Genomic DNA, 27,285 nt, shown 5'->3' on the forward strand with positions numbered 1-27,285 from the left:
GAGACCAGATACCTCGGGTATGTAGTAGGGAGAGGCTTGGTAAAACCCTAAAGGAAGAAAGTAGAGGCAATACAAGATTGGCCTTGGCCAGTCCATAAAAAGCAGGTCAGAGCATTTCTCGGGTTAGTAGGGTACTATCGGAGATTCATCCCTCATTTTGCCACAAGAGCAGGACCATTAACGGACTTGATAAAGTCTCGGGGCCCCGAGATAGTAAAGTGGTCTGATGCAGCAGAAGGAGCATTCGCAGATTTAAGGACAGCCCTTTGCTGCCATCCAGTACTCATACCCAGTGGTGAGCTGGAGCCGGTTCACTAGAACCAGTTAAATTTAGAAGCCCTTTTAGAACCGGTTGTTTCGCAAGGAACAACCAGTTCTAAAAGGGCTTCTAAATTTAACCGGCCAAAAGTGGCGCCTTAGGCACCGACTCCACAGGTGCTCCATCCCTGGAGCACCCAAGGGAAAAATCTGGTGGGTGCAGAGCAGGTCCCGGCCCCAGCTCACCTCCGCTCCACCTCCACCGCCACCTCCTCCCCTGAACGCGCCGCCCCGCTCTGCTTCTCCGCCCCCCACCCCAGGCTTCCCGTGAATCAGCTGTTCGCGCAGGAAGCTGGGGCAGGCTGAGAAGCAGGCTGTGACTTCCCGCTCAGGCCCAGGGAGCCGGAGATGATCTGGGGTGGGGGGGCGTGAGGAGGGCCGCCCGCGCTGCAGCCGGTAACCCGGGGAGGGGGTGGGGCGCAGGGGAACCGCTTCTCACCCCAACTCACCTCCGCCACCCTCGGCCTGAGCGGGAAGCCGCCACCTGCTTCTTAGCCCTCCCTGGCTTCCTGCCAAACAGCTGATTCGCAGGAAGCTGTGGGGGGCGCGGAGAAGCAGAGCGGGGCGGTGCGTTCAGGGGAGGAGGCGGAGGCGGAGCGGAGGTGAGCTGGGGCTGGGTGCGGGGCGGGGTGCTTCCTAAGGCGCCACTTTTGATGTGATCGGTAGGGGGAGCAGCTGCTCCCCCTGCTCCCGCCCTAGCTACGCTCCCCCGCCCCTAGGAGCCAGGGGGACCTGTCGATGCTTCCTGGGAGCTGCTCCAGGTAAGCACTGCTGGGACTCCCCACCTCGCCACCGGCAGGTGCCTCTGGCTCTTAGGGGTGCAGTGGGCACCCACTACGGTGGCCCATGAGACCCTCCTGCCCAGTTCTGGGGGCAGTCAGGGGACAGGGGAGGGGTGTGGATGGCCTGGGGTCCTGGGGGGCGGGGGTGGGCAACGACTCCCTCGTGGGGTGAGGAGGGAACCCGTTGTTAAGATTTTGGCAGCTCATCACTGCTCATAGCCCCAGACTTCAAGAAAGAATTTGTCCTACCAACAGATGCCTTAAGCCCCTTCCTGCAGACTGCACCCCCTCCCACGCCCCGCACTTCCTCCCGCACCCCAAACCCCTGCCCCAGCCCTACATTCATGGCCCTGCATACAATTTCCCCACCAAAATGTGACCTTCAGGCCAGATAGTTTGCCCACCCCTGGTGTAGATCATAATTATTTAAGGTTATTTATTCCCCTCTCTTAGGAATGTTTTCCTGCAGGACTTGGGTCTACAGTGCTTTGACAGATTATCAGGGAGGCCATTGGGAGACAGGGTAATGAATGCAAGTGTCTATTTGCAAAGCTTGTGAGGAAGAAGTGTTGTAACAGAAAAATATTTTGATGAGGGCAGAAGTCAATGTTTTATGGACAGGACTAAAGTTTTGGTGGAGCAGAACTCCATTTGTTCTTGGTCTATGAATACATTTTCCCCATGTTATTACATACTGTAGCATGAAATCTATCTAACAAAATTATATTTCTTTTGTTTTTCTCCCCTCCCCTGACCTTTCTAGACTCTATAGATGGGAAGCATGCTTGGAGGAATCAGTCCAGTAGCCCTTTGGGGGAGTTATTTGACCATGGGCTAGATAGCTGGGCTACCTGCCTCTTCATCCTCTCTTATTTTTCTGTCTGCTCACATGATAATGGAAAGACTGGGATTTCTGTACACACAATGTATATATCTTTAAGCATTGTCTTGCTTAACTTTATGTTTTCACATTGGGAAAAATATAACACAGGAGTTCTCTTTTTTCCTTGGGGATATGATCTAAGCTAAGTGGTAAGTATTTATGATTCTTGTTTTTAAAACTATGTTACTGTTAAGTATTAAAAATATTGCTCAGGGCAAATGAACTTGGCCAAGAAATTGAACAAGAAATAGCATAATCTTAGAAGTACTGCAGAAATGTTTGTGCATTTGAAGGGAAGGGGCATGCTCAAACAAATCATCAGTGTTATAGTTTCATTACCTTATCAGAAAAATATGCCTGCAGCAAGTTTAAAAATCAGATGACATAAATGAGAATGTAATTTAGCTAGATTTGATTTGTGACATTTAGATAACATTAGTTTTAGTGAAATGGTAAGCATAGCAGTTACTTCACCAGCACAGACTGATGCACTGTATGAATTAGCACATATGGCATTTATTAAAATGCCATAATCATTGCTCTAAGCCCCCCAGTGCCCTCACTTCCACTGCTCCATCAAACCTTACATAAAATGCAGGGATATAAATGACAATATTTGCACAATGATCATATGGTGTTCCCAAGTGATTTTACCCATGCAAAAGTTCAAAGTCAAGTACCTTTCCTTAGAATTCATCCTCCTGGATTGATTTCCCCAGTCTCAGTTATCTTCTTCTGGTGGCTTACTAACCAGCCTCCAGGTGGAGCTCTTTCAGAAACCAGATCCTAGGCAGGATCTTGATGACCATTTGTACTGCGATCACACTTTAGGACTTTCCATAAAGGTTCATTCTGCATGGCAGGTACAGCTTGGTGAAGACAATCAATTATTAAAGCTCAAATTATTAATATGAATACTCACAGAGAGCTGTTCATCATTGATCCAGTGTTGAAAATTCAGAGAGATGTCCCCTATTCATGAGGTTCTGTTAGGGAGGAAAGCACAGGACTGGGAACCAGCTGATATGGGTGGTACTTCTGGCTCTGCTACCAACTTCCCATGTGACCTTGGGGAAGTCATCGCTCTATGCCTCAGTTTTCCCATCTGTAAAATAAAGATAAAACTTCCCTATCTCATGGTTGTGCTGTGAGGCTTAATTCAATGGTGCTTGTGAAGAGCTTTGATGAACTCAGGTGGAAGGCACTAACAAAATGCAGACTACTCTTATTTCCATTTTCCATCGACTTATTCCACAAACCACTGTATTTGTTTTTATACCTCATTTCTAGTAACTTCCTTAATGACCCACTCACAGTCAGAGTGGTAAGCAAATAAACTTAAATATCTGTTAATTACATGAAGAGGTGGAGAGACTATTAAGACAAGCACTATATATAGGGCCCAGATCCACAAAGGTACTTAGGCATTCTAACACTGAGTGTTGTGGTACCTAACTTTTGAGCATCTAGAAAAATCACAGGAGCAACACTGTGATCGACAAAGCCTAGGCATCTAGACAATGAGGGAAGAGAGGCTCCTTACAGTATGATCCACAAAGCCAACATGCTGGCGGGGGAGCTGTCTAAGCTAGCCAATGGGAGATGTTGACAAGAAAAGGGGGAGGGATAGCTCAGTGGTTTGAGCATTGGTCTGCTAAACCCAGGGTTGTGAGTTCAATCCTTGAGGGGGCCATGTAGGGATCTGGGGCAAAAATTAGGGATTGGTCCTGATTTGAGCAGAGGATTGGACTAGATGATCTGCTGAGGACTCTTCCAACCCTGAGCTTCTATGATTCTATGAAAGGTGTGTGGTAAACCCTGCCCTTCTTATGGAGATAGGCATCTAAGTCTGGGCTGCAGGAAGGCACTTGTCTTTGCAGGAGAGCCATAAACTAGGGGAGATAGGTGTTTGGCTGGCTAAATTGCGTGCAGGGCCTGAAACAAAAGAGAAGAGGAGGAAGAGGACCTCCCTTATAACCTTTAGCCCAGTGGATGGGGTACTCACCCATCTGAACAGGGATCAGCCACCTCTCAGATGAGTGCCTTAACCACTAGGCTAGAGAATCATTCTGACTCTGTCACTGGCCCAATTAATATTTAATTATTCAATTAAAGGGGAACAACTTCAATAGGAGAGACTGATGGAGCCTCATATCAGACTACGCCATAGCCCAATGGTTAGGGTACCTCCCTGAGAGATGGCTAATTCCCGTTCAACTTCCTTCTCCCCTTCAGGAGGAAGGGGGACTTGGACCAGGGGTCTCCCACATCTGGATGAGTACCCTCTCTTCTCCCACCACAGCTGTTTTGTGTGAACTCTCCTGTGGGTCGCTATCCCATAGGCTGCCTCTCAGCACGTTCAGAGGCAAAACCACGGGCAACGAGTGAGTTTAGGTGCCTACAGGATTAGGCAGCAGCTGAGCAGAGCTTTGTGGATCGTAGTTATGTCTAAAAACAGGACCCAAGTATCTTTGTGGCTCACATCCAAGGTGTCCTTACTCCAGCAACTAGTGCTTGGCATTGAAGTAACGCTCATTATGCATTGATTGAAGCTAGAGAAGGGGGAGTCTGATCCACAGGGCTGTCCTTACCCATACGCAAAGTACTCAGCTGCATAGGGCACCAGGAAATTTGGGGCACCAAATTTCCTGGTGCCCTGCGCAGCTGCGTGCTGCTCCAGCTCTTCCCCAGGGTCCCTGCCCTGCTCTACCCCTTCCCCGCCCCAGCCCTGCCTCTTCCTGGCCCCGTCCCCACTCCCCTGAACTCTGCGGGCCGGCCAAGGCGCTGCACTCACTGGCGGCAGGAAGTGCAGTGACCCTGCCCCAGCTGCGCCGCTGGTGAGTGCTGGGAGGTGGTTCCCTCTGCCCCACAAGCCAGCCACGCCCCCTCCCCCACAGAGGCCTGGGGAGCCCCCCGGGGGGGGCAGCATAGATCCCCAGAATAGCTAGGGTCAGCCCTGCTGATCCAGTTCCCGTTATTGGCTCTGCCACTAATTCACTGGGTTAAATTTAGTGAAGTTATTTAAGGCCCAATTCTGCCATCATACTCCCTACAATACTTTAGTAGTACCTTATTGTACTAAACCCCATTGTAGTAAAAGCCATTTCTCACAGATTAAGGTGCTACACAAGGCAAATAAGGGTAGTAAAACCAGGCTTTTCATCTCTTTATGCTTCAATTTTCCCATGTGTAAAATGGAGGCAATACTTATCCATATTTGTAAATCTCTTTGGAACCTTAGATGAAAGGTTCTGTTTAAAGCATGCACATCATTATTACCTCCAGCAGCACAGAAGAAGAGGACTCTAACTTCATTCAGTGACAGAGTTACACTATTACACCACTACTTCAAGCACTGAGATGAGCCAGTCCCCCTTACCAACGTGCCTCCTTTTTAAATAGGGTTGCGAAGCCTCCAGGATTGTCCTAGAGTCCCCAGAAATTAAAGATTAATCTTTAATTCAAGTTATGTCATGTGATGAAACCTCCAGGAATACGTCCAACCAAAATTGGTGACCCTATTTTTAAATTGATGGTAGCCAATCACTCAGGGCCACATTTTCAGCATACTGTGCAGGAAGTACAGCATATTATATGATAGCAGCAGTTGCGTAAGCTCAATGAAAACTTAACCCTCATTGTGCAGTTCACAAGAAGATGATGATGACGACTCAGCTTCATTCTATAAAGCAGCAGACTATCCTCTGTACTTGCCTCTGTCTTAACTGGAAAAGAAAATAGCTGTGGTTCATCATGAAAAAGTCATGAGACAGAGAAATTCTTGTAATTTATGCAGCTCACTTTTATTTGCCACTGCATGACTCATCAGAATTAGTAATGTAATTACAGTGTTTTCATTGTAATTGGTATTCCAATTAGCTTTGTTTAAAGCTAGCCATTCATAGGAGGCCATGATACATAAACTTGAAAATTAGATGTAAAATTTCTGAAAGATAGGTGATCAAATACATCTACATTTATAGAATCATAGAAATGAAGGACTGGAAAGGACCTTGAGAAGTCATCAAGTCCAGCCCCCTACTCTGAGGCAGGATCAAGTAAATCTAGACCATTCCTAACAGCTGTTTCCAACCTGTTCATAAAAACCTCAAACAATGGGGATTTCACAGCCTTCCTTGGATGTCTATTACAGACATTAACTACCCTTATAGTTAGAAAGTGTTTCCTAATATCTAACCCTAAATCTCCCTTGCTGTAGATTAAGTCCATTAGTTCTTGTGCTACCTTCAGTGGACATGGAGAGCAACTTATCAAGTCCTTAATTTTTTTGTTAATTAAAACCATCCAATATCAAGAAGGATGTTGCTTTAATGATGTTTGTTTCTCCAATAAACACAAGCTCTTAGTCTTATGCAGAGTCAAAAAGGCAGCCAGAGGAGGAGCCTCTTTACATTACACTGGTGCATGACACAGTTTTGGTCCCAGTCCACAAGCATTCATGTAAACAGTATTAGAAACCCCATAAGGAGTGAGGTGAAGGAAGGGCTGTGGTTAAAGCTGGTTTAAAAATACCAGTTACTTTTCACAGGAAATTTCTATAGATTTAAAAATTTCCATTTATTTGTAATTTCTTGTGGAAAAAACACTAGAGATGTTTGATTAAAAGAAAAAAAAAGTTTTTTTAAAAAGGCTATTAAAAAATTGTTGAAAAATGTTTCTGAAAAGTTTACTTTTTAAAAGATGCCGCCCCATCAATTTATACTGAAAAACTTATTGGTTTACGGTTTTTGGATGACAAAATGGGAAATTTTGATCAAAATAAGTTACATTCTGGTCAAAAAATTATAATTGAAAAAGAGATTATGAAAAAATTTGGACTAGCTCTAACCATGACCCTGCTGTGGCTCTAAGCCAGCTCCAACAGCTGGTGTGAAGTGGTAGCAAAGAATTTATTGCTTCTTATTGACAGGTGTAGCACTGCTACTGTGTACAGTCCCAGAGACTTTATGCTTATCTGAAGCCCTATGGGAAATTTTCTTTAATAAAATGGTAGGTTAAGTTGCACCAGATAAATTACAAATGTTGGTAGTAACTGAAGTGATTTAGCTGGATAGGCTGTGTCCCTACTTCTCACTCACTACTGCCAGTTGAAGAGAGGAAACAAAGCTAAAAATAAAAGGAAGAAAATAATCATCAGTTGTGAGAGGGAGCCTCTCAGTCTGAGCAGTGGACCACCAGAAAAGCCCAGATAGCATGTATTCACTGAAAAGATGGCAGTGGCATTACTATTCCAATGTTAAGAGTTGTACTTGGATAGCTATTTCAGATAAAAAGAAAATCACACTCCTAACCCAAATAGTTATACCAGTTAAAAAACAAAAACTAACAAACCACCTCTTTATAGACCGGGCCCTACTGAACCAGTGTGTGACCAATCACAATCAATTTACACAGCTTGAAATTAATCTAAGTGACTATCACATTTTCAAATTCATGTGAACATCAAGAATATTTTTATGTGCAATTTCATAGAAAGCTTTGACATTTTGTAGAATGGTATCAAAAGAAAACCTGTAAACAGTCAAATTTGGTTGGAAAGTCGTTTTCTCCAAATACTTTTCTCACCGCTACTGAGTATTAAATTTGAATTAATGTTAAGGGTTGATTTACTACATTGAGAGGCACACCCCAGCAGGATCCTGTACAGCCTCTATTCTGCAAACTGTAGGTTTGTCTAGATGAAGAGCTCATGCACGGCAAGCTGGGGTGTAAATTCACAGTGCCCCAGGCTGATGCACGCTAACTGATGGTGTGGACTCCACTACTGTGCACTAACAGTTCCCTAGTGCGCTTTCATAGAATCATAGGGTTAGAATCTGCTATGCTGTAGTTTGAACCCATTGCCTCTTGTCCAGCCCTCTATCACAAGAGAGAACAACTTTTCTCCATCTTTTTTTATGACAGCCTTTCAAGTATTTGAAAACCTATGTCATGTCCCCCCTTAAACTCCTCTTTTCCAAACTAAACCCAGTTCCTTCAGCCTTTGCCCATATAGCTTGCATTCCATCCCTTTGATCATCTTTGTTGCTCACCTTTGGATCCTTTCCCATTTCTCCACATCCTTTCTATACACTGGTGACAAAATTAGACACAGTACTATGGCTGAGGCCTAACCAGTACCGAGTAGAGTGGTACTATCATCTCCCATGACTTGCATGTTGTACCTGTGTTAAGGTAATCTAAAATTGCATTTGCTTTTATTGCAACAGCATCACATTGCTGTCTGACGTTGAGGTGGTGATTCACCACAACTCCCAGATCCTTTTCAGCAGTGATGCTGCCAAGCCAGTTATCCCCCATTCTGTATTTGCACATTTGGTTTTTCTTCCCTAAGTGTAACACCTTATATTTGTCTTTGATGAATTTCATTTTCTTGTCTATAGCCCAGTTCTCCTATTTATCAAGATCCCTCTGAATTTTAGCTCTATTCTCCAAAGTGTTGACAACCCCACCTAGCTTTGTATCATCTGCAAATTTGATTAGTACGGTCTCTATTCCTACATCCAAGTCATTAATAAAGACGTTGAAAAACACTGAACCCATAACAGATCCCTGTGGAACCCCACTTGAGAGTTCCCACCAATCTGACATAATTAATGGTCACTCTTTGCGGTTGTTTAACCAATTATGTATCCACTTAATGGTAGTTCCGCGAAGCCCACATTTTTCAGCTTAGTTATCAGAATGCCAAGTGGGACTGTTTCAAAAACCTTGCTGAAGTCCAGGTATATTATGTCCACCACATTCCCCCTATCCATCAAACCAGATACCCTGTCAAAGAAGGAAATCAAGCTGGTTTGGCATGATTTGTTCTTAGTAAATCCATGCTGTCTGCTGGTGATTTACCCCTTCATTCCCCAGGTATTCACAACCTGAATGTTTTATACATCGCTCTAATAGTTTCCCAGGCATCAAGGTCAGGCTGATTGGTCTATAGTTCCCCAGGTCCTCCTTTTCCCCCTTTTAAAAGATGTTAGCCCTTCTCCAGTCTTCTAGGACCACTCCTGTCATCCATGAGTTTGCAAATATTATTGCTGGTGGCTCCGAGGGTTCTTCAGCTAATTCCTTCTGCCGCCTGGGTGAATAGCATCAGGCCCTGCTGACTTGAATTAATTTACATTAATCAGAGGATTGGTGATGTGTTCTTTACTTACCCCAATCTGCATCCCTTCCTCTTTATTGTCTATGGTAACTTCGCTAGTCGTCCTTTCATGTTATTTTTTTGTGTGAAGACTGAAGCAAAATAGGCATTGTGCAGCTCTGCCTCCCTATCATCTTCTGCTACTGGCTCACCGTCTCCATTGAACAGTGGACCCGCATTATCCTTGATCTTTCTATTTGGTCTGACATGTTTGAAGAACCCCTTCTTGTTGTCTTTAACGTTTCTTGCCAGCTGTAACTCATTCTTTGCCTTGGCTTTCCTGATTTTGTCCCTACATCCTCACACTATTCCCATGTATACTTCCTTGGTGATGTGCCTCTCCTTCCATTTCCTGTATGTATCCCTTTTGGTTTTTAGGTAGCTCTTCTTATCTTTCCTCTGCATCAGAATAGCTTAATGTTGATCCTCTAGTATTACATCTTTTTAGGAACTGCCAGCCTCCCTCGGCTCCTTTTCTTCCTAATTGGCTTTTCCATGGGACTTTGCCTACTATTGGTTGGTTGAATCCACCTTTCTGAAGTCTAGGGTCCTTGTTTTGCTGTTCTCATGTTCTCCTTTCCATAGGATCAGATCATGATCACTTCCTCCCAAGTTCCCAACCACCTTCACATTCTCAATTAATTTATCCCTGTTGTGTTACCTGCACATTCTAGGGCACTCACCTTTACCCATTTCATAGGGCTGAAGGCATAACACAGTTAATTTAGGTACCCTCCACCCTTTCCCAGATCCTAGGTCTCTGGGTGAAAGGTACACACCCTTACCCCATTCGTAGGGCTCAGGGCCACCCAGACCCAATTCTGAGGGCTCAGGTCATAATCTGGTTCATTTAAGTACCCCCCTTACTCCGTTCCTAGGGCTCAGGGCATACTCTTCTGCAGGGCCTTTTATCAGTGAAAGAGCCTTACACAGTAATATCCTTAACTTCTATTTATTAACAGTTACCAAACCGGAATGCACACACTAAGCATACAGTGCTCACCACTCCTAATAAGGCAGACGAACCTTTCCTGGTGGCCAGTCAGGATCAGGTCATCCGGGGACTCCAGTTTCTGCATAATATAATTGGCAGGGTGTTGAGGTCTGGCAGCTCCGATCTTGGGGCTTTATCCTGGGAGTTAGGTTTCAAAGAACTTCCTTTTGGACCCAAGTTTATATAGTGAAACTTGAGTCCTTCTTAGCTGTATCTTAACCAATCATTTTACTAAAGTATTACAAAATAATTCTTTGACCAATCCTAGCATATTGCGAAACAATTCTTTACCCAATCATACCCCACCACCTTAGTTGATTTAAATCTTGCAAAATTAGTTATGCAACTGACAGTAATAATCAAAGAACCAAACAGAGACCATACAGATAAAAAATAGAGAAGTAGGGACCATAAAGGCAAAACAATAAAGAAATAGAGATTTCACACCCACAACTGTTGATAAGTGATTCCTTGCCAAACAGAATGCTACCAAAGAAAGTTTTCTTTAAACATCTTAAACTCTGTTTCTTTATCTGGTGGTGGGTGGGTACTATTAATACAGGAGTGCCTTCTTAACAGCTTGATATGTAATTGTTTTAATGTAATTGAGGTGGAATGTGAGGATGTGATTTTCTGCTTCTTGGCTCATGGCTGCCGGTGACCTAATGTGGCTGCAGAAAAAGGCCTCAGACCTTACAGTTGGTCAAGACCAGATCAAAAATGGATGACTCCTTATTGTTTCCTCAACTTTCTGAATCAGAAAGTTGCCCCCCTACACATGCTAAGAATTTGCAGGACATATTATGTTTTGCTGTAATCGTCTTCCAACAGATATCAGAGAAGTTAAAATCTTCCATTAATACAAGCTCATGTGTGTTAGCTAACCTTGTTATCTGCTTGTAGACCATCCACTTCCTGTTTCTGATTTGATGGTCTATAATAGACCCCCCACGCTAACATCGCTACTGTTCTTTCTCCTTTTTATCCTCATCTAGAGACTCTCAGTAGGTCTGTCACTCACTTCCTCTTGGGCCTTGGACCAAGTGTACACATTCTTGATGTACAGCACAATGCCTCCTCCTTTTTTCTCATACCTATCCTTTTGGAACAGTCTCCATGCTGGTACTCCAGTGCTGGTACCTCAGTGCTGGTACTCCAATCATGGGAATTGTCCCACTAAGTCTCTGTAATACCAATTAAGTCATTTTCTTCATATACCATGACTTCCAGTTCACCCTGCTTGTTCCCCATACTCATTGCATTTGTATATAGGCACTGAAGATATTTTGCAGACTGCCCTATTGCTTTTCTTCTTGCCTTTTAATGCAGTTGTGTTTTCTAGTCCCTTCTCCAAAAATTAGCCTCTTCCCCTTGTCTTCATTAGTTGAACCAAGATGTGCATTGGCTGGATTTTTGTCACCATCCCTCATAGGACCTAGTTTAAACTCTCCTTATCAGGTTAGCCAGACTATGTCCAAAGATGCTCTTCCCAGTATTTGATTGATGGAGCCTATGCCAGAACAGTAATCCCCTTTTCTGGAACATGAGCTTCTTGTTGAAGCAGCCAACCTCTCTTGCCGATACCACCTGTGTAGTCACACATTTACTTCCATGATTTAGTGGTCTTTGCCCAGGCCTTCTCCTTCAACAAGGAGGATGGATGAGATACCACTTGAACCCTGAACTCTTTTATCTTTCTTCCCAGAACCATGTAGTGTACAGTGATCCACTTAAGGTCATTCTTGGCAGTATCGTAGATGGATAAGTAGGAAGGGGTAGTGGACCAAGGGCTTGATGAGTCTCAGTCACATCCTGAATTCTAGCTCCAGGCAAGCAGGACACTTCTCAGAATTCCCAGTCTGGACAGCAGATGGATGACTTTGTCCCCCTTAGGAGGGATTCCCTGACCACCACTATCCTTCTCTTCCTCTTGGGAGTGGGGAGTCGTGGAACCCCCATCCTGAGGACAATGCATTCCATACCTTCTGGTTGACACGGTCTCCTGATCCCTTCCCTCAGATGATGCTTCCAAGGCATTCTCCTTAGTGCCTGTGCAGAGATCTTGAAAGCGGTTGCTTACTTCTATCTGTGTTGGGGGTATATTGGTTCTCCTCCTTATTCTTCAAGAGGACACATACTGCCAACTTCCTTCCTTTTTCTTCAGTTCCCCCTGCATTGCCCTCTCTGATTCTTCAGCAGGCTGTGCCTGAAGTAACAAATCCTGACTTCTATCCAAAAAATCTTCATTTTCTCTGGTGCAACACAAGGTCGATACATGGGTCTCTCTCTCTCTGTCTCTAGTCCTTTAACCTTTCCTTCCAGTATAGAGACCAGCTTTTATTTCATACAGACAAAGTCGCTTCTATCCTCCGGGAGAAAGACAACCCTGATTTAATCTACTCCCAATGGGAAATTTACACCCCAGCATTTTGTGCACCAACTCTCCATCTAAACAAGCCTTAGGCACATATTTAACTTTACATACCATGAGTAGATCTATCAAAGTTAACAGGGTTACTCCCAACGCATAAGGTTAAGCATATGTGTAAGTCTTTGCAGGATCAGGACATAGGTATGGAAGGCCCATTAGAATCAGTGGAATTCTGCTGCACTGACTCTCACTCTGTGTTAGATTAATTAATCAAGGAGCCAGTCAGTAGAATTATAATTAAGTGGTTTTTCTGTGAAACTCCTTTTTTTATTTGTTTTCCCTATTACTGAATATCTGCTCAAAACTAAATGCATAGCAAACTTCTTTGAGAATTAATTTTTTTTACATATTACTTAACTGCCTGTCACCAGTTCTCTACCTGTTTCGATATGTATCAATTTATTGCACATAATGTCATGTTAAAATAAAAAAAAAAAAGGCTGAAAAAATTCACATCAGGCTAAGTTTTGCACCTGTTCAAACCAAACCCAGAAGATTGCTCGGCTGTTTACTTTTATTTTCTAGAGTGACATTTATGCAACATATATTTGGGAGCAGAAAACAAATCTTCCTTTGTAAATGATTTTTTATTTGTTCATATTCTCTAGAGGTTCATGTATTAAGCAAAAAGAAAAGGAGTACTTGTGGCACCTTAGAGACTAACAAATTTATTTTAGCATAAGCTTTCGTGAGCTACAGCTCACTTCATCGGATGCATTCAGTGGAAAATACAGTGGGGAGATTTATATACACAGAGAACATGAAAAAATGGGTGTTACCATACACACTGTAAGGAGAGTGATCAGGTAAGGTGAGCTATTACCAGCAGGAGAGTGGGGGTGGGGGAGCGGGTGGAAACCTTTTGTAGTGATAATCAAGGTGGGCCATTTCCAGCAGTTGACAAGAACGTGTGAGGAACGGGGGAGGAGGAGGAAATAAACATGGGGAAATAGTTTTACTTTGTGTAATGACACATCCACTCCCAGTCTTTATTCAAGCCTAAGTTAATTGTATCCAGTTTGCAAATTAATTCCAATTCAGCAGTGTCTCGTTGGAGTCTGTTTTTGAAGTTATTTTGTTGAAGCATTGCCACTTTTAGGTTTGTAATGGAGCCCTTGAGGAATTCTACCATGATTTCAACAATTTCCATCCCACCTTCAACCTCAGCCTGGACCAGTCCACACAAGAGATCCACTTCCTGGACACTATCGTGCTAATAAGTGATGCTCACATAAGCACCACCCTATACCGGAAACGTACTGACCGCTATGCCTACCTACATGCCTCCAGCTTTCATCCAGACCACACCACACGATCCATTGTCTAGAGCCAAGCTCTACGATACAACCGCATTTGCTCCAACCCCTCAGACAGAGACAAACACCTACAAGATCTCAATCAAGCGTTCTTACAACTACAATACCCACCTGCTGAAGTGAAGAAACAGATTGACAGAGCCAGAAGAATACCCAGAAGTTACCTACTACAGGACAGGCTCAACAAAGAAAATAACAGAACGCCACTAGCCATCACTTTCAGCCCCCAACTAAACCTCTCCAACACATCATCAAGGCTCTAGAACCTATCCTGAAGGATGACCCATCACTCTCACAGATCTTGGGAGACAGACCAGTCCTTGCTTACAGACAGCCCCCCAACCTGAATCAAATACTCACCAGCAACCACACACCACACATCAGAACCACTAACCCAGGAACCTATCCTTGCAACAAAGCCCGTTGCCAACTCTGTCCACATATCTATTCAGGGGACGCCATCACAGGGCCTAATCAAATCAGCCACACAAATCAGATGTCAAGAATGATAACATTCAAAAATCAGTCGGAGAACACTTCAATCTGTTTGGTCACTCGATTACAGACCTAAAAGTGGCAATTCTTCAACAAAAAACCTTCAGAAACAGACTCCAACGAGAGACTGTTGAATTGAAATTAATTTGCAAACTGGATACAATTAACTCAGGCTTGAATAGAGACTGGGAGTGGATGTGTCATTACACAAAGTAAAACTATTTCCCCTCCCCATCCCCATTCCTCACACATTCTTGTCAACTGCTGGAAATGGCCCACCTTGATTATCACTATAAAAGGTTTCCCCCTCACCCCTACCCCTGCTCTCCTGCTGGTAATAGCTCGCCTTACCTGATCACTCTCCTTACAGTGTGTATGGTAACACCCATTTTTTCATGTTCTCTGTGTATATAAATCTCCCCACTGTATTTTCCTCTGAATGCATCCGATGAAGTGAGCTGTAGCTCATGAAAGCTTATGCTCAAATAAATTTGTTAGTCTCTAAGGTGCCACAAGTACTCCTTTTCTTTTTGTGGATGCAGACTAACATGGCTGTTACTCTGCAACCTGTCATGTATTAAGCGTGAGCATAAAATTAATTGAAAATTTTATAATGCAAATTTATTTAATGCTAATCTATTATCCCAGTAAAACTGAAAGTATAAAACTTTAATTTTGACTTAACTTTTTGCAATAAAATGAATGCTGTGATTTTTGGTGCATTGTAGAGACTTTAAAGGAATGGTCAGGAGTTTCTACATTTAAGAAGAGCTGGAGGAAAATTATGAGAAACTTTTTGCCAGTTTTTTGAGGGTGTAATGTAGCAGACCCAGTCTTACATGTGTGCTTGTATGTGAAATATATACCTGGAGAAATGAGGCCAAAACATGCATATATCAGCATTCAAAAAACTTCAGTCACAAAATTCCCTTTTGTGAAGCTTCAAAAACCTGGAAGAGGCAGTGCCTCTCAAAAATCACATAGTGATTAATTACAAGCCATGAGTTCTTATTTCACCTTTGCCACTTCCCAGCATTAATAAAAGGTTGCACTTATACAGAACTTTACAAATATTAAATATCATTACCCCCATTTTACAGCTGGAAAAAACTGAGATTAAATTACTGTAATTGCCATAAGCATGATTATGTAGCAAGTCAGTATTTAGACTAAGATTAGACCTCACATATCCTAACTCCAAGCCTGGTGCCTACTCTAGTATACCACAGAGCCCAGAAGCAAATAACCTTTCATATCCTAAGTTTTCAAATCTTCAAAATGGGAATCAATGGTACATACTTGTGGGTATGGACATCTTAAAAACAACATATTTTCTGATTTTTGTCTGTGGCCAGTCATTGCCAGAATGTAGAAGTAGAACTCCTGTCACTCAGCCCTCTTTTTCATTCAGTTCATAATGTAGTGTTTGGGAATATTACCATGCATTATTTATTTATTTATTTACTTTTACCAAAAGGAACTTTTTAAATGTTCACAAACATTAGGATTGTGCAAAATATGTTGCACAAATTTGTCAAAAAATCCAATTTTGCAAGAATGTAGTGAACTCAAATCCATAGTTTTGTTTTTTTTTTTTTTAAATTGTTTTACTTTTTCACAGTTCTACTTTCAAGATAAATGGACATGCTTAAGGTTTCTAAGCTCCACTTTTGATTTAACTTTTCAAATTCTATAATGTGATAGGCTTCTGGGGTGAAATCCTGCCCCATTAAAGGCAATGGGATTTTTTTTGCAATTGATTTAAATAGATCCAGGATCTCACTTTTTTTTTTCAATATTTAAAAATCTGCCACTCCAGAAGTTTAAAAAACACTCTTTTGTGCATCGTTTACAGCATCTGTAAAATAACAAACAATGCACTTGATCCTGATCGGGAATTTTTTGAGTAGAGCTGATCGGGAATTTTTTGACTAGCCATGTTTTCTGTTGAAAAATGCTGATTTGTCAAAAACAAAAATATCATTTGTGAAATAGATTAGGATTTGATGAATCGCCCAACTTGAAAAAAAAATCACCTCATCTGATGTCAGTGTTCCCCACCCCGCCTCCCCAATCTAACTGGTCTCTAACTCCCTCCTCCCATTTCTCACACTGGTTCATGGTCTCAGTCTCCCCCCACCCCAAATCCCAGCCCCAGTCTCCTTGTCCTACCAAATACAGCCTCCCCTACCTCCTAGGTTCCAGTCTCCTGTAACAGTCACTGGTTTCTTCCTCCTACCCACACTCTCCCGCCAGTCTCAGTTTCACCAGACTCCTAGTCCCAATTTACTTCTTCCCTTCTCCCCTAGTCTGGCTTTCGCCCACTCTGCATTCAGCTCCAGTGACTTCCTCCTTCATTCCTGCATGCTAACAGAGGGGTCATTGAGAGCACAGGAGAGACAGACTTCCTGCTGTCAGTTCCTGTGCCCGGCCCCATCCTGGTACAAAGCAGCTGAAAGTATCTGTTTCAAGGAAAGTCCAGCTTTGCCCCAAAGTCCTTGCTAGAGCATCCTCAGTTGCTTTCTGGGAATGGTGCATGGGCAATAGAGTTGGTAAGAAATTTTTCTGATGGAACACTTTTCTCTTTGAAAATGCTGATGCTTCAGAATTGAAACATTCTGGGGGAAGTCTCAATTTCAACAAATTTCTGACAGATGCCTGGCAGGTTTCCAACAGAAACCTTCCTGGTTTCCGGCCTGCCTCTCTCCCTGGCTCCTCAATAGCCTTCCTGTGGCAACCTATCAAATTTGGGCAGTTTTACATCAAAATAATAAAAGGCACATTCCTGGTACAAATGCCACCCCACTAAAATTTCAAGACCCTGCTGCAAAGCATGGAGGTGCTAGAGCTTTTTAAAGAAAACATCACCAGAATTTTACATGGGCACGTTAATGTATTTCCCCCTAGCCTCATTCTTAGATACAACTACATTGTTTTGGTTGAAATTTTCCAGAATAATTCAGCCTGAGGCAGACACCCAGTATATAAAATTTCAGCCTGAACCGTTAAAGGTTGGCAACTGAGAACACAGTCTTATAATGAGAAGTGTTAGGCAACCTTAATAATAGGTGGCACTACCAGTCCTGCCTACAGTATCCTGACTGGAGGCTTTTTGATTCTTCTACATTCAATACTGTATGTCCACCGTACGCCCCTAAAATGACAGGAAACACTAGTCAGCTTTGGGCCTTCAAATGGGCGGTGATGTGAAGATTATTATGATACAATGACTACAATGTGCAATAAAATAGAGCTACAGCAACAAGAATAAAAGGAGTACTTGTGGCACCTTAGAGACTAACAAATTTATTAGAGCATAAGCTTTCGTGAGCTACAGCTCTCACGAAAGCTTATGCTCTAATAAATTTGTTAGTCTCTAAGTGCCACAAGTACTCCTTTTCTTTTTGCGAATACAGACTAACACGGCTGCTACTATGAAACCAGCAACAAGAATGTTTTTAACAATGCCACCAAATTAACTTTAATCAGAATATCCAAATTACAGGTACATCACTGTTGTAACTAGAGTAACCTAACCCACATAGGGTAAAGTTTTCAATGCAGTGCCTAATGAATTAAGTGGTTACTCCTTTTATTTTTGATAAAATTGCCTGCTTGCTTCCTTGTCTATCCTATAATTAGGGCCCTACCAAATTCACGGCCATAAAAAAATGTGTCATGGACCATGAAATCTGGTCTCCCCTCATGAAATCTGGTCTTTTATGTGCTTTTACCCTAGACTATACAGATTTTACAGGGGAGACCAGCGTTTCTCAAATTGGGGGTACTGACCCAAAAGTGAGTTGCGGGGTGGCAGGTCGGGTCACAGCATTGCCATCAAAGCTGGGCGGCTGGAGGGCACTGGCTGTTGGCCAGGAGCTCAGCTCTGGAGGCAGCACCCGCCAGCAGCAGTGCAGAAGTAAGGGTGGCAGTACCATACCATGCTACCTTTACTTCTATGCTGCTGCCTTCAGAGTTGGGTAGCCAGAAAGAGGCGGCTGCTGACTGAGGGCCCAGCTTGATAGACAGCAGCGCAGAAGTAAGGGTAGCAGTACCACAACCCCACTACAATAACCTTGCAGCCCCCCCCCGCCCCAATTTTTTTGCTGGGTCAGGATCCCTACAATTACAGCACCGTGAAATTTCAGATTTAAATAGCTGAAATCATAAAATTTACTATTTAAAAATCCTATGACTGTGATGTTGACTAAAATAGACCATGAATTTGGTAGGGCCCTACCGATAACGAATAGTGTTAGCGTCTCTTAGCCAAACTAAGAATCTTTACAAAAAAGATGAGTTCTATTTTTTCATTTTTTTTTCCATTTTGCTTTAATAAGAAATTAATGTCAGCTATTTTTTCCCCTAAAAGTACTTTTCTTTATTCTGTTTAGGGGGAAAAAATGAGTTGGAAACCAGGGGTGGGCAAACTATGGCCCATGGACCGCGTCTGGCCCATCAGACCTTTTAATCCGGCGCTCAAGCTTCTGCCGAGGAGCAGGGTTGTGGACTTGCCCTGCTCCACGCAGATCCTGGAAGCAGCGCATGTCCCCCCTCCTGCTCATACGTGTAGGGGCAGCCAGGGAGCTTCACATGCTGCCCCAGCCCCAAGTGCCAGCTCTGCAGCTCCCATTGGCCGGGAACTGCGGTCAATGGGAGCTACAGGGTGGTGCCTGCAGATGGGGTGGCGCCTACAGACAGGGCAGTGCATAGAGACGCCTGGCTGGTGCCGCACCTCCACGTAGGAGCTGGAGGGGGGACATGCTGCTGCTTCCGAGAGCCGCTTGAGGTAAATGTTGCCCTGGGTCTGCACCCCGGACCTCCTCCCGCACCCTAACCTCCTGCTCCAGCCCTGATCCCCATCCCACCCTCCGAACCCCTCGGTCCCACTCTACTCCAGACTCCAACCCCCTACTTCAGCCCAGAGCCCCCTCTCACACCCTGAACCCCTCATTTCTGGCCCTACCCTGGAACCCACACCCCCAGCCCAGAGTCTGTACCCCCTCCCATACCCCAACCCCCTGCTTCAGCCCAGAGCTCCCTCCCATACTCCAAACCCCTCTTCTCCACCCCCGCCTGCAGCCCCTTCCTGCACCCCAAACCTTGCATCCCTGGCCCCACCCCAGATCCCACATCTCCAGCTGGAGCCATCACCCCTTCCCACATCCCAACCCTCTGCCCCAGCCTGGAGCCCCCTCCCGTACTCTGAACTCCTCATTTCTGGCCGCACCCCAGAGCCCACATACGCAGCCAGAGCCCTCACCTCCTACTGCACCCCAACTCCCAATTTTGTGAGCATTCATTGCCCACATACAATTTCCATAGCCAGATGTGATCCTCAGACCAAAAAGTTTGTCCACCCCTAGATTAAACAGATAGAAAATAATTACAGTAACCAGATTTGAAAATCTGAATCTAGGTCCATTGACACCTATGAGACCCGGCTTTATGAAGAGATTGGGGGAGTTGCAGTTTTTGGACTAGTACTGAGAAGAGGAGGATGCACACATTACCAGGATTGCAACTTGCATCTTGTACAGCTTATTCTTAAAGTCATTTTGTTGGCTGTATTGGAACTTTGCTCCTCTACCTCCAACTATTGTGTTGGGTTGCAGGATTAGTCCCTATTGTGTGGGGAGGGAAGAGGTGGAAACCAGCATATTTGTACCCTGGAGTTTATGCTAGATTAGAGTGAGTGAAATTTTATGCATTTAAATTTGCCTTTATAAGTGGAAGATTAAAACAGCTTTATCCTTTTTCTATAGACATTAATAGCAATGTATCTGGTGACTGCTGCTGTTGGGGTAGAAGTTTGGCACAAGACTTTCCTATTTGGTTATTACGCTACAGATATATTAGTAATCTTGCTGATAGGTAAGTCTCCAGAGCTGTGAAAATCTAAATATTTTTTCATGGCTTATTTGCTTCTTTTTCTTTATAATTGTTTTTTTCTTCCTACAATATTTGTTATCGGCCACTGAAAGAGATGTATTTACAGAGTGATTTATTAAGATCAATATTGTAGTGATTTAGAGAATCTCCCACTGAGAAATGGAAACGATTGGAGAAATGTTTCCTCCTCACGTTCATACTTTCTGATGCTCACTAACTCACAACTGACAAACAGAAGAACTTGACTTCAATCAGGGGGTCTAATTCTTTTTGTTGCTTGGTTGAGGGGTTTCCAAAGATTCAAGTGTAGTTAATGTCACACAAGTAAGATTGCTCTCATTATTGGGGTGGTGGGGGAGGAGAGAGACATGGAATTTGTATGTATGTGTGTTTATTAGTATGAGTTTGACCCTTTTAATCCATAATACAGTAGGTTTTTAGGACAAGATCCTCAAAGGTATTTAATCTCCTAACTTCTATTGATTTCAACTGACGTTCAAATCCTAACTAGCTTTGAGAATTTGGGCCTTAGATACTATTGGTACAAAGTGATGTGGTGGAAAGAATGAAGGCTTTTACTGTTTAAATAATGTTAGGAGACAAAACTGTAAACCTGACGAGCAGGCTATTCAGTTTTTAAACTTGTGTTTAGAAAGTATTTGTAGAACAGAAATGCTAAAATGATGCTACTCCTACTAACTAATGTTTAGTATTACTTCCTATCTGATGTAATCACTTTTATTTCTAGATTCTGATATAAGCACTGAAAACTTCCTAAGCCAGGAAACAGACAGAATTACAACTGGAAAGAGAATAGAAGTAGTTTTATCTTTTAACAGATTAAAATAATGAGTTTTCAAGAACATGAAATCAGGAATATGTCTGAAATATCCTCCAGGATTTAGGTGGAATGTTAAGAAATTAACATGCACATTTTGAATATCCTGATGTATTAGATTTTTATTTGTAATTAATTTAATTAGGAAGAGAAAAGACAGGAAAAGGAGAAGTTGGTTTTATACAATATTTAACACATCCAGTATGGAAATAATTCTTAGGAAACATTTGCACTCTTTGAGCCAAATTAAGCTCTTGGGTATGTGTTTTTTTCACCCATTGACTTCCTTAGACGCTGTACAAATGTGTTTGAGGAGATAATTTAATTGTGCCTATTAAATTCACACACAATGTCCCTCTCCCACCCCCATTTACAAACCATTTAAAGCTACTATCTTCAGCTTCTATTGTACCTTCCAGGAATTCACAGATTATCAAGAAGTAGAACTATCGAGTGACCCTGTATATAGGCATAATTTTGAGAAGGAATGTGTACAAGGATGTGTTTTTGTTTCCTCTCTTGTTTTACCCTCAATGTAAAATCTTATGACAGCAGCCAAAATTGTATAATCCTTTGTATTTCAGGTCCACAGTATGCCCATTTTGAGCTCTTTGGAGAAAAAAATGTGAAATAGAACATGCCACAGTAATATCCCATGAATTTGTCAACTCATTTTATGTGGGAATGCGCTTAAAATGCCATCTGGTGGCTGGAAGTGGGAAGATAGGGAGATATGGAATGATTTGAATGAATGTGCATGAATTGGAGCACCATAGGCACTCTGAGAAGATCAATGCCAGCTTGTCCAGAAGCTGGCTATGTAATGGTGTGATATGCAATCCTGAACTAGTCCACTGAGTGCAGTCTTCCTTTACCAAGTACCTATCTTCTTTTGTGCGTGTCTTTAAGGCACGTGACAACCAGTTTAAGGAGAAAAGTAATGACCTTCCTTGGGCTTGGCAAGCCATGGATGAAGCTTTAGTTCACACTGTTCAACATATTAAGAAGATTTGTGGAAGGGAGGCTTGTTAAAGCTTTAAAATCCCCAGAAGCAAGCAGTCTCTCTTCACTCTCACTCAACCAAAAACCACCTCAAAGCAAAGCTTAATAATATCACTTAAGAGTTATTAGGCTCTGTTTATATATTGTGTGCTAGTGAGGCAAGGGTGATGTGAATGGATTCTTGAAGCAAGAGAACTGAATGTTCTTTCCATCATTGTCTTGGGTAGTTTACACATATCTAAGAGCCCAGGGAGGCCTTTAAAATCTGTCACACAGTAGTTACAATGCCCTTAGTGGGACAGATTTCATGGCTGGAATATATGTGACTGTTTTTCACGATGAGAAAACAACCCAAATGAACTATATTAATTGGCTCAGTTATTACTGTTTTCACAGCCCCTTGTAACTTTATTGAAATCGGTCTTCAGGTTTGTTTTTAGGTTACATTCAGTTACATTCACAAAGCAAGAAAGGGCAGATGAGAGAGTCCTTGCAATTGACTTTGGGCTAGAAAGCGTTTAGTCTTTGTGTCACAAGTTTGAATCTGGGTTCAGTAATAGAGTTCAGAAGTGGTCACCATTTGATAGCTGTTCATCAGCTTATGTGCAATGAGTAGGTTCAGTTCAGTTTGTAACGATAGTCTGAGATCTGTAGCACCATATCCATTTTGCTCTGTGCCAGGATTCCTAAAAATGATGACAGTCTCAGACACACTAAGCGCTGAACAGACAAAGACTAACTTACCTTCTCACTCAGAGGTTGTTTCACCAGTTTAGCTGATAGAATGTGCTTGCCATTCAGGCTTCCCCCACTATGGAACTGGTTTCATATATATAAAAATAAAGTCAGAGAATCCACTCTCTTGCAATTCAGTGCCTTTTATGAGCACTTATAAATAGAAAAACGAACAGGACACTAACATTTTGTGAGTTTGTTTCCAAGGCCCCTAATTAATCTTAATTCGGCATCACTTAACCATTTGGTGGCTTTTATTAATCACTGTTGGCACTTTAACAATGAGCTTGTATCTGCTTGGTCAATACTTGGCAAAGTATCTGATTGCAGTTTCATTCTCTCTCCCCCTCCTCACCCCAGTATAGAAGCAGAGCTGCTGGGCTGTCAAGTTTTTGGACAATCAACTTAGAAGAGCAAGAGTAGGGTTTGCAAATATCTCTAATGGATTTTCAACAATTGGAGTCCCTCAGTCAGAACCTAATGGTGAACTTCACTCTTCACACATTCTCAAAAGATGTTGTAGTTTTACTGAGTGAAGCTCATGTTCTCTCATTACCAAGATTGAGTGTGCTTAAGATTTATAAAAACAACAGCAAAACAGAGTGTTAGATCTGCAGGGCTAGGACAGTCTTCCTTACTTTCCTGTGAATCACCTTGCATGCTCTGAATGCATCTAGGAAGTCCAGGGTCAGATACACTGGACAGAAATCTCACTGGAATCTCAGGTTAAGCAGAGAAACCACTCCAGAGTATTTTACAGTATTTCTTCTGCCACCAAGTGAACACACCCACAAAACTTTCATGGGCCCTGGCCACATTTTCATCATGAAGCTCAAATCCTTAAGCACCAAAGCAAACTCTCAGATACACACCAAACAAAATAAACAGGGCAGCTCTTCTGTCTAAAGAGCTCCCTGTCCTGATATCCAGACAGCAAACACCTTTTCTAATGTAGTATGAGAGAAACCCAGTCCCTTTTAAAAGTTCAGACACTAAGTAGACTCAGCTGTAGCTAATTACCTCAACTCAGCAAGGCCCTCTCAGATGATACCCTGAAAGCCCTGTGAGGATTAACCACAATAGCCCCTCAACACTCTGGCTCAGTAGAATCTCCCATAGGGTCACACTGGGACAGGGAGTGTCATAACTGGTCCAGACCTGCCGCAAAAAAAAAAAAAAAAAAAAGCATAATACTATAGGGCAGATATTGATGTGAACATTTTTAGAAAAACATGTCTTTTCACACAATTATTTCCCAAGTGAATTTGGTACCAAAAATGAATCCAAAAAGCTGCCATAAATTTTTTGCTCACTTGCAAGCAAAAAAATTACTTTTGAATGCACAGAAAGAAATGCTTTCCTTTCCCCACATCCCACAATATTAATCAAAATCAGAAGTTAGAAATTGTTCTTGTGCTTGAGGTACCATTAGAACTTACAGTGGGTTCATTGTATTTCATCGGTGCAGCTCTAAGTGCACAATAGAAAGGCTGTTCTATAATCCAAGCATCGTTGCATGTTTCAGACCTTGGGATTGGTCAGCAAAGATGGGATCCACAAATTGATTTAGGCACCTAATCCCAGACTTAGGTGCCTAAGTCCCCGTTTGGCTCTACTGCGATCCACAAAACTTCAGCTGAACACTGTGGGCACCTAAACCCATTCGGTGCCTAGTTTTTTTTTTTTTTTTTAGAGTAAAAGTTCCCTCAGAATCTAAGTTTCTGTCTCTGATCATGTGCACTGCTCACTCCCTTTAGGCATCTGGACACCTATCTCCCACCTAAGCCCCAAAGCAATTTGAGAACCAGGGGAGGAGAGGCATTCAGCCACTTACGTTGTGTGTGGGGCCTAATCTGGAAGGAGTCTTCAGAGGCTGCCAACTGATCAAATCCAATTCTAAATCCAGCTGTCAGAGGAGATGTCTGCCTTATAACTTTTAGACCAGGGTTAGAGCACTCACCTGGGTTGTTGGAGACCCAGGTTCAATTTCTCCCTCTCTGCCAGAAGTGGGAGAAATGGGGTCTTCCACCTCTTAGGAGAGTTCACTAACCACTGATATTCTGATGAGGGAATGCCCTCAGTTTCTCCCGCTGAAGCAGTTGACTGTGGATAAATAATGCAAAAGTGACTGCCGCAAGGGGACTGGACCCAGGGTCTCCCACCTCCTAGGTATGTGCCCTAACTAATGGCCTACAGGGTCATTCCCTTGCACTTACACCCTCTTTCTGGCCCAATTACTATTTAAGTATTTATCCACAGTGGAAGTAATAGGCTCAGAGAGAGGAAGAGTGTGAATGAGGCTGTAATCCAATGGTTAGGGCCCCCACCTGGCAGGTGAGACGACTCAGCTCCAATTCTCCTGCTTCAAACTCTCTTATTTATCCACCATGGAACAGCTTCAATACGAGAGACTGAGGGAGCCCTCATCAGAATGTCCCATAGCTCAGTAGCCAGTAGAACTCTCCATAGGAAACCCCTGTTCAAATCCTCCCCCCCCTGCTCCCAGCACAGAGAGGAGAATTGAACCTGGCTCTCATATCCCAGGCAAGTTGACTAACCACTGGGCTAAAAGTTAAAAGGTGGACACACCCTCCCCCCACCATTTTGTGTGGAACAAGGCGGGTGCCAAACTCATTCTCACAATAAATGCCTTAGGCGCCATTTGGCAGTAGGTTCCTTTTCATGGATCGCTAAGCAGAGCTAGATGCCTTTCTTACATGCCCACCTCTGAGAAAGGGGCAGGGCTTAGGACACATCCCTCTCATCAGCATCTCCCATTAACTAGCTTAGGTGGCTCCCCAACTAGTATGCTGGCTTTTGTGGATTGCATCTTAGGTGCCTGTCCCTCCCAATTCATTGTATAGAGAACCTAGGTGTGTAACTTGGCTTTGTGGATCGCAGTGTTGTTCCCAGATTTTCTAGACACCTAAAAGTAAGGTGCCATGATGCTCAGCATTGCAACACCTAAGTCCTGTTGTGAAACCCACCCTAACTGCCCAATCTTGTGCCCACTGAAATCAATGGCAAAGCATCCATTGGCTTCAACAATGCAGGACCAAGCCCCAGCTGAAAAATGAGAAGTAAAAGCTGGTTGAGGTCTGGGCCATGCACTTTCTCCTGTAAGTGGGGTTAATGTTTGTAGAAAACAAACGTGTTAATTTTTTCTGTGGTGTGTTATACAGGAATTTATATTGATTTTGTAAAAATAAGTTTCCATTTTTGGAGGTGCTCTCAGACATTGGTGTATGTTGGTTTGATTTCATAGAATATCAGGGTTGGAAGGGACCTCAGGAGGTCATCTAGTCCAACCCCCTGCTCAAAGCAGGACCAATCCCTAATTTTTGCCACAAATCCCTAAATGACCCCCTCAAGGATTGAACTCACAACCCTGGGTTTAGCAGTCCAATGCTCAAACCACTGAGCTATCCCTCCCCAATAAATACATAAACAATAATAATTAATAAATAGGGATGACCCCAAGGCATGACATTTAAACCTTACCAAACAGGAGCTATCATACAGGATCAGCCCAGGGCCATACCTAGTCTAGTAGCTTGTTTCTTAACAGTGGTCTGTACCATATGCTCCAGAGGCAAGTGCAAGAATCCCTGTAAGTGGACAGTCATGCAATAACCTTCCCATAGAGAATATTTCTTCCTATCATCTGTCATTTAGTGGTTGGTTTATGCCCAGAAGCCTGAGGGTTTAGCTCTCTTCTAAAAAATTATTCTAACATAACTGTGGAAGTACTCATTAGCCATTTACATATCTAACCTAGTTAGTTGCAAAAAGTATTTCCCTCACTCCCCAAAGTTTCAGACAAAAAAAATGTTCAGAGCTTTTATAATCTTTCACTGACTTTTTAAAATTCTATTTTAAATTTTTGTTTCATTCCAGTTTTTATATTTTTGGGTCTCCCCCCTCATGGGTATGTTATTTTTTTTTCACAATGGAAAAATTTGGAAAAATGTAAAAAAAGGATGAGTGGGATATGGGGAAGATGGTACTTCCTCACTTTAAAATGCGTTTTTCAACTGGAAAAGTATGAAAAGTTTAAAAAAAGTTTAAACAAATGAAAGTATTTTTTCACATGTTCTAAAAACATTTTTCACACTTTTCTGAGCTGGGGAAAAAAGGTGTTAGAAGAAAAAAAAAGGATATTTTCTTCCACTTAGAAAATGTGGGGTTATTCTGTTTTTGTTTTAATTCTTACAAGGGGGGCAGGGAGGGAGAGGATGTTTCCCTTGACACGTTCTCTCAATTTTTTTGACCTTTATGCTCCTTATTCCAGTGGACAAAGGAAGGGTGGCTAGGGTGGGGTGAGGAGAGGAGGAAAGTAAAAAAGGAGAATGATTAAACCTGAAAAATCTAAAAACTGTAAATTGAAACATTGCATTTTTGGTTTTTAAAAACAGAAAGACAACAGAAAAGGCAATT

The 27,285-nt window shown here is 42.8% G+C and overlaps 1 pseudogene; it reads left to right on the forward strand.

Annotated features, from left to right (window-relative positions):
* The window catches only part of LOC119850630, a 60,285-nt pseudogene that overhangs the window by 16,871 nt on the left and 16,129 nt on the right, over positions 1-27,285 (forward strand).

This window comes from Dermochelys coriacea, chromosome 2 (genome assembly GCF_009764565.3).
Source record: "Dermochelys coriacea isolate rDerCor1 chromosome 2, rDerCor1.pri.v4, whole genome shotgun sequence".
Lineage (NCBI taxonomy): Eukaryota > Metazoa > Chordata > Testudines > Dermochelyidae > Dermochelys > Dermochelys coriacea.